The sequence below is a fragment of the Vulpes vulpes genome, chromosome 3, assembly GCF_048418805.1.
Source record: "Vulpes vulpes isolate BD-2025 chromosome 3, VulVul3, whole genome shotgun sequence".
In the NCBI taxonomy this organism is placed as follows: domain Eukaryota; kingdom Metazoa; phylum Chordata; class Mammalia; order Carnivora; family Canidae; genus Vulpes; species Vulpes vulpes.
In genome coordinates this window covers 120,527,184-120,536,259 of record NC_132782.1, presented here as the reverse complement: position 1 = coordinate 120,536,259, position 9,076 = coordinate 120,527,184, and the positions used below count along the sequence as shown (strand labels likewise).

Genomic DNA, 9,076 nt, shown 5'->3' with positions numbered 1-9,076 from the left:
CTGGAATCTTGATATCAAATGACTGTTCAAGAATCAGAATAATTAATAAAAATTTATTTATTCATGTCATCATTGCAAAATAAAATAAAAGTCTTAAGGCACATACTATTAAGTTTGTTAAAATAAAAAAAACCAAATTGGTGTTATACCCATTTGCAATACAAAATAAAAGTATACAGTGAAGCAAAAATCTAAAGAAATTAAAGGAGAAAAAAATTTATTTATTTTTAAGAGTTTTATTTATTTATTCATGAGAGACACAGAGAGAGAGAGAGAGGCAGAGACACAAGCAGAGGGAGAAGCAGGCTCCATGCAGGGAGCCTGATGTGGGACTCAATCCTGGGACTCCAGGATCACACTCAGGGATGAAGGCAGGCACTAAATTGCTGAGCCACCCAAGGATCCCAAGGAGAAAAAAATTTAACCATGATGTTAAGATTCTATATGATGAAATTATTATTTATTGCAGGAACAACTGGAAGTGTATCCATTCAATTGGCCAGAATGATATTACATAGTTAAAATTTTGCCTTTATCTTGAGATTCTGTTCTGTCCTCACATACTGACTGATTCTTGAAGCACAATTTTTCACCTAGAATATCACTTGTAACAACACATTGGAATGGACATGGAAATGCACTCCTTAGATCTTCTTTTAAGGAAATTATTACCCTACTTGTCAGCAAACAGCCTTTAGCTGACCACCAGGATATACCTTTCCTTTTTTTTTCTCTTTTTTTTTTTCTTTTTTAGGATATACCTTTCCTGCAGAGACTCATATATAAAGGTTATGCCAACTGAGCATCTCACCTTCAATGACAAATTGAGGTGGGAACACAAAGGCCTCACTCACTATTTTGGCCCAATGTGAGACTTTTGTGATGGGCTATATGTGCTCCAAATCTCCCCTTATATGACTGATCAAGGCTTTGTTGAGCCTGCATCGCAGTTCAGCTTTTTCCTTTGCCCAGTGCTCTTTATTCCCCATAAACATTCTGTAGGTCAAATTCCCATTTTAGTATTTACTTCTAAAAATCATAACTTGTGGGACACAGAACACACTATGACATTATAGAAACCAGAATACAAAAAGAAAGGGACCTTGTAGCCATGCATGCTAGGTAATGCAATTTTCCATGTATTATACCTACATGAAAAAAATGAGGCTATATTTTATTTACTTACATTATGATAAATCTTGGTCATGAACTTTTGGAAGAACAAACAACTTATGTTGGTCTAGTAGTACCACATAAAATTAAATATGCATCATTATTAGATGCTAGTAATTGAAATTTTCAACCTGTTATTCAGATATGTATTAAATTAAAGAAAGATATTTGAATACTAAATAACTGAATAGAGTAAGAAAAGCAGAATCTTTGCTTTTAATACACATTGAACCAAGAAGTATCATTTTTTTGTTTGAGGAAGAATTAAAAAAATCTAGCACTAGTAATAAGATCTTACATTTTTAACTAAACTATGGGAAGTGGCTAGAGCATGAGGAACACAGTGCTGGAGATGTCACAGACCAGGGACCTGGAGCAGCACGGAGGTGGTGAATGAATAGCTTTTCAAATCTACAACAAAAATAGCCTCCAACAAAACTATGTTGCAAAAAGTGGGAAAGAAACAATGGAAAGAGTAAAAGAATAGAAGAAGAAGAATTTGTGATGGAAACAGTAGTGGGTTCACATGTAGTGAATGGTAAGGTGGGGTATTTCCTGAAATAGAAGAGATTTACAGGTACTGACAATACTTGGGAACCTGAAGAAAATTGAGATTGTCCAGTGAACTGAAGCATTTATTTTCTTTCCTTTTTTTTAAAGATTTATTTATTTGAGAGAGAGAGAGAAAGCACAAGCAGGAGGGGCAGAGGGAAAAGGAGAGAGAATTTCAAGCAGACTCTATGCTGAGCTTGTAGCTATGGAGGGGCTCCATTTCACCACCCTGAGACTAGGACCTGAGCTGAAATCAAGAGTCGGATGCTCTACCTACTGCACCACCCAGGCGCCCTGAAGCATTTCTTAATCCTCAAAAAAACGGTACAGAAAAGATGGTACAAAAAGACAATCTTTATCTGACGGTGAGTCTGATGATAGTAAATCGAAGAAGAAAAGAGATGCTTCTGATAAAACAAGAGGCTTTGTTAAATGTCTTGATCCTGAACTAGTAATTGGTGCCACAGATGGCAGTGGAGAATTAATGTTTCTCATGAAAATGAGGAGATTCAGATGAGGTTGACTTGGTGCTAGCAAGAGAGGCATATTTGAAGTGTCCTTAAATTGTAATTGCCTTTTTATGAAAAGAGACTAACCTGGCATTCTTGTCCAGAAGATAAAGCTCAATAATTGTTTGCCTTTGCTATATATACATATATATGTATGTATACATACATATACATATATATATATATATATATATATATAAATCTGCATCTTGGATTTTTATTATTAGTGTGAAGAAATAACATTCTAATGACAATCATGTTTGATATGTTCATTTTGAAGTAGTATTGGGGGAGTTTTGGAGGTTTTTTTGCATATATAGCACTGGTTACTTTGAACAAATAAAAGCTTTCTGTAGTTGCTTCATTTATCAGAAAAAAATGTTTCAGACCATTGTGTATTACTCTCTTGCATTAGAAAACATCTTTTATAAATGTTTGGGTAAATCTTCATAGTTGTTCATCAAATTGTGTTTAATTCCCGTGTTTTTCTTTCTTTATTTGGTTTTGTGTGTGTGTGTGTGTGTGTGTGTGTGTATAAAAATACATATGTAAATAGTTTTCTTTTCCTTCCTTTTCTATACTTTTCTCTTTCTTTATTTCCTTCTTTTTCTTTCTTTCTTCTTTTCTTTTTTAAACATTCACCAAAACAAAAACAGCATTTTATAACTATGGATAAATCTGTGATTCTGAGATGCTGTCATTTTCAGCAATCTAAGAAATAAATCATCTAAAGTTAAATTGAAGTTTTTCCTGAAGCCTTAGCCTTTCAAATTTTGTAATTAATTGGACAATTTAATTTGGACAATTTAAAAGCAGCTATATCAGGCCCATATCCATATCTATAGTCAATTGTTTTTTTAAAGATTTCATTTATTTCACTTTAGAGAGAGAATGAGAGCACAAGTGGGGAGAGGGGCCAAGGAAGAGGGAGAGAATCTCAAGCAGACTCTGCACTGAGCGTGGAACCCCATGCAGGCCTCAATCTCATGACTCTTGAGGTCATTCATGACCTGAGTCCAAACTGAGTCAGATGCTTAACTGACTGAGCCACCCTGGTGCCCTCATATCTACAGTCATTTAAATAATGCAACTTAATCTGCAAGATCTGTGAAATGAAAATTCTGTCACTACCAACAACCTCCCCACCCAAATGAGAAAACTAGACAAGTTCTGATTTGTTTTAATTGGATATGCAAAACTTAGTTAAATGGACATTCTTCTAGTGAAACTTCCTTTACAAGAAGTTGAAATCCCTGTGCTATATTGACTAAAAGGTCATGACCATGGCTTATCTAAGACTTCATTCAGGTGAACCTAATCATAATCAGATGGTTAGAAATGTTGCCAATTTAGTACCTGCTAGAATAAATGAGTGAAAAAACTTCTGTAATCTTCTGCATATTTTTTCTTTACCCCAACTCATTCCTTACATGTAGGCTCAATCTTGTCAGGATTTGAGCTACTGGTTAAGCAGGAAAAACATTAACTTTGTAGTAATCAGAAAGTTACTTAACTCTTGTTTGTTTTATTTATTGTAAATGCTGGTAGACAGTGGTCAGTAAATAGCTTTATATTCCTTAAATAAACAAAAATTTTTAAAACTCACTAGCCCATGGAGAATTACTGATGATCTACCTCAGCCCTCAGAATTATTATTCCCTGTCTCCCTTTCAGTAAGTAATATCTATAATTATCCTGATTTAACTTATTCTAATTTTCTACAAAATTTTTATGAATACTTGATATTGTCTTATTTAGTTGGTTATTAATATACTTGTTACAGAACATAATCTCAGGACCCTTATATCATATGCATCATCTGTTTTCATATAATTAAAAAAAAGACATTCCTAGCACACAGCCCATCTTCAGCACACTAAAGACAAAGAGATCCAAACGCAGGCCAACAGAAAACTGAAAAGGAAACATAAATGACAATATACATATTCAAAGATGCTTAGTTTTATTAGTAATTAGGAAAAGTACTTAATTGTAAATAGTAAGTCATGGCAACAGCAAGTATTAACAAAAGCATGCATCAGTGTGAATGTTGCAGTCTGGTGATGTGAATATGAATCGATACATCTTATTGGGAAGCAATTGGCATTATCTTGTACATTGAGTACATTGAAACTGTGCTTAGTCCATGATCCTAAGATCAACCCTTTAGGTATGTAGAGTAAATAAATCTTTGTATATTTGTTATAGGAGAAATGTAAAATCATGCTATGGAAATAATATTTGTAATTACAGTAGTGTAAGGAACTTGGATGCTCATCAGTCACAAAAGTATGGACATTTTGGGAATATTTGTACCATGCTGAACAGCTGTGAAAATAGATGGAAATTAGGTGCATAAGCAAGGATAATTCTGACAAACATAACATAGAGTGAAAAAAATGAAAACCACAGAAGAATACACACTGTATTATTCAATTAATTTACTGTTCAAAAATGTACAAATTAAACAAAGTCCGACACGGCTTGTGGACTGCCAGCCCACTCAGCCCCAGAGTCACTGAAGGACATGGCAGTGATCAAGGTTTTGTAAACTTTCTGGTATTTTTTCCCCATGTACAAATGTATATGTTATGTCTCGATTTTTGTGCTTTAAATAAAAATGACATTTTCAGACCAAAAAAAAATCCATTTGTAATAAACTATAAATTAAATTCAGGGAGAGATAAACAGAACATTAAGGACAATGGTTACTTCAAGCATTAAAAATGAATAATTAAAAAGGGATAAATAAGATGAAATCAGAGAGGAAGAAAAACTATAAGAGACTTAATCCAAACAAACTGAGGGTCCCTGGAGGAGAGAGAAATGTGGGGAATGCGGTAACTGGGTGATGGGCATTAAGGAGGGCACGTGATGTAATGAGCACTGGGCGTTATACAAGACTGATGAATCACTGCTACCTCTGAAACCAATAATACATTATATGTTAATTAATTGAATTAAAAAAAATTAAGGGGATAATGCAATACAGAAGGAGGCCACAGAGGGCTCTACATTTATAAACTATGTATGCTTCTTAGGTTGGACGCGTTGTTCATAAGAGGACATTTTATAATTCTTACATAAAATTTAAAATCAATTTACATTATATATACGGGGTTAAATTCACACATGACAATAAACATGAAAAAAAATTAAAGATTATGAATATTCTTCCTGAAGCATTTCAATTTATTTAGAGAAAAAAAAAGTCTTAAATTTTGGATCCAAATTTTTGTATCTACAGTATAATTTTGCAGAAATAAATATCTGTGAAATCATGCATATGAGAAATGGAAGGCAACCTATATTCATGTAATAAAATGTTATTCCATCATTGACAGCAAATAGAAATAATCTTTATATTGTACTATTAAAACTAAAAACTAGATTGAGAGCAACCTCTAATAATGATACACATTCTTAGTGAAACATTGAGACAAAACTCTGAACTTATTAGTAAACATTCTAATAAGGAAAAAACCCAGGATGACAGAATAGACAAAGATCATAATAAAACATGAAGAGCTAAGAAGAGATTTTAAACTAATAAAAAAGAACAAAATGGGCATCCTGGGGGGCTCAGCGGTTTAGCACCGTCTGCAGCCCAGGGCCTGATCTTGGAGACTCGGGATCCAGTCCCATGTTGGGCTCCCTGCAGGGAGCCTGCTTCTCCCTCTGCCTGGGTCTCTGCACCACCCCCCTCTGTCTCTCATGAATGAGTAAATGAAATCTTTAAAAATAAATAAATAAAAAATAAAATAAAATAAAATAAAATAAAATAAAATAAAATAAAATAAAAAGAACAATGCTATTCTCAAAAATCTTCATAATTTGGTAATCTCTGCATATCCCTTGGTGATTTTTGGTGTCATCAGTCTTGGCCTCTCAACTGGTTTTGGACCAGTTTGTGGGGCGATCACAACAGAGTTAATGAATACACTATTTTCATCCTTAGAAAAGGAGCCTAGAATGTGGTTTACATTCATACGGGCAAGGAGAAAGTTTACTGATAGCCTTGGTTATACCTGCCAGGACTCCATCCTACCACCACACTCTTGACTAAAGGGAATTAGGTTCTTTGGACATGACAAAAAGCATCATAATTATTTACTATTTTTGGTGATATCATGTTAATTATACCAGATAAACAAGGTTTGCTAGTATCCTGGAGGTTTTAGTAAGATACATACTATCCAGAAGTTATTATGTAACTCTCTGAAGATTTGGAATCTTATGATCTGGACCATTCTGGATATCTACCCCAAAGTAAAGAGTATGCTATTGCTTCCTGTGATTTCTACCACCTAGAAGGAAATACAATGCTAAATAGATATTCTCTGGAGTTTTGATTGTGTATTTCACATTTAGTAATATGATTTTGATACATTTAACATGTGACACAGTGGGCAAGTAGCTTTGAGTGCACCAAGAATATCCTTAAACACTATGTCCTGAAGTATATTTCATGGGGAAAAAATTGCTCTGCAGAGCTTATGGTGAGCTCCAGCACAAATTTTACAATATGTAACCCTAGATTTCTAAAGAGAGGACAAGATATTTGTAACGGGAAATTGTAGATCATTTGAAAAAAATAGGTGACATCTTGACCATGGGACATCATGTGACCATGTTCTTAATGAGTTAGTCGACGTTATACCTATGAGGTTATAAGATTGAATAGTTCCAGAAGCAATACATCATGAGATATGAAGGTATGAAATGATGTATGCAAAAGTAGACATGAATGTATCCAGGGGACAAGAATAAACTGCATGAGCAAGTGTCCAGATCTCTGCATCACCTGTCAGTGTTTCACTTGTGCTTCTCCCTTAGTTCTTATTCACAGTTACACGAGCGATCATTGAAGGCCAAGTCTTATAAGAGAAAAAGTGTCAGATTGGATTTACAGAAGGGTCAGCTGTATATGTGGGTCTAGGCTGACAACACACTTCTGTACCATAGCCCCACACCAAGGTCTCTGAAGGGAACAGAGTTTCTATGAGCAACACTTCAAGCATTTCATCTAGTCACACACCATATGAAAAAGGAAATGGCCCGGAGTAGAACTCCTCTTGGTGCCAAATAGTTTGGCTAGTTAGCCATAGAGATGGAAGGGGGAAAATGGGAAGTTTGGGGATAGGATTTGAGGAGGAATCATGGAGATACAGATGCATAAACATTTTGGACCCAATTGTAAAAATCTTTATACTACACATTTAACACATCAAGAGAGAGTTCCACTTTCTGTTTTTCTATTAAAGCCATTTAATACTGTAAATATCCTTCTAAGCACTGTTTCAACTGAATCCCATAAATTTCATATTTATTTTATTCTCATTCATTTACATATATTTGTTTTTAATTTCCCTTGAGAAATCTCATTTGACACCAGGGGTGTTTAGAAGTGGGTTGTTTAATTTTCATACATTTGGGAATCTTTCAGCTATCTTTCTCTTACTGATTTCTAGGTTAATGCCATTACGGTCTCAGAAGATATTTTGTAAGATTTCTATCTCTTTAAATGTTATGGTTTGTTTTATGGCTCAAAATATTATTTTTTTTGGAGAAATACCCTTATGCACTTGAAAAGGGTATGTGCTCTGCTTTGGGCACAGTGTTGTTCTAGTTTGTTGACAAGCTTCTACATTTTTATTGATTTACTGTATATTATGTATTATTGAGAGAGGTGTGGATTTTGTAGCTCTAATTGTGGATGTATCTTCGTTTATCAGATTTGTCCCATGTATTTTTGAAGCTTCATTGTTAGTGACATACCCATGTAGAATTGTGGTGTCTTTTTAGAATTATTAACCTTTTTTTTTTCATTACATAATGAAATGGGACATTACATAATGTACTACTTTATTCTTAATACTATGCCTATTCAGAAGTTATATTAACTTCTTATATTAAGAATATAACTACTCCAGGTTTGTTTTGTTGTTGTTGATGTTGTTGTTTTTTTAGTTGTTGATTGTTTGGTATAGTTTAATCCATCTTTTTATTTAACCCATGTCTTCATATTAAAGTGGATTTACTGTATACAGCATATATTGTGTATTGCTTTTACATCCTACTTGACTGGCTCTGTCCTTTCATTGGTGAGTTTAGATCATCTATATTTAAAGTGATTATAAATTTATATTAAGAATTACTCTGTAGGTATTTTCTATCCTATTTTTCTGTTTATTTTTTCTTTCTTTTCTGTCTTCTCATGCTAAGCATTTTTTTATGATTTTTTAAAAATTTATTTATTCATGGGAGACACAGAGAGAGACAGGCAGAGACATAGGCGGAGAAAGAAACAAACTTCCTGATGCAGGACTTGACCTCAGGACCCCGGGATCATGACCTGAGCCAAAGGCAGATGCTCAACCACTGAGCCGAGGTGCCGCTTTTTATTATTTTTTAAAATGTATTGATTTATTATTTTTATCTCTTTTAAGAAATGTTTTTAGTGATTGCCTAGGGTTTAGAATATACATCTTTAAGTTACCAAGGTCCAAATTTAAATGATAGAGAATTTTACATAGAGAATAGCAACTTTATATTATATTCCTAATTACTCCCCTCTTCCTTCATGCTGTTGTTCTCATCGTCTCTACTTTTGGATATGTTATGAACATACATACAGAACATACATTGTTATTATAAATGTACTAAATGTACATAATACATTGCTCCTACATTTGCTTTAAGCAGTTTTCTTTTAGAACAGTTAAAATGAGAAAATTAATTTTAATTTTATCTTCTTTTAGTTTATTTTAAGCATCATTCATTCTTTTTTTTTTTTTTTTTTTTTGATCTGTTTAAGTTTGGTATCATACTCTCTCTACCAG

At 33.7% G+C, this 9,076-nt stretch overlaps 1 pseudogene; it reads left to right on the top strand.

Moving 5' to 3' along the window:
- Window positions 1-1,504: 1,504 nt before the first annotated feature.
- Window positions 1,505-2,355, top strand: LOC112918360 (chromobox protein homolog 3 pseudogene; annotated as a pseudogene).
- Window positions 2,356-9,076: the final 6,721 nt, after the last annotated feature.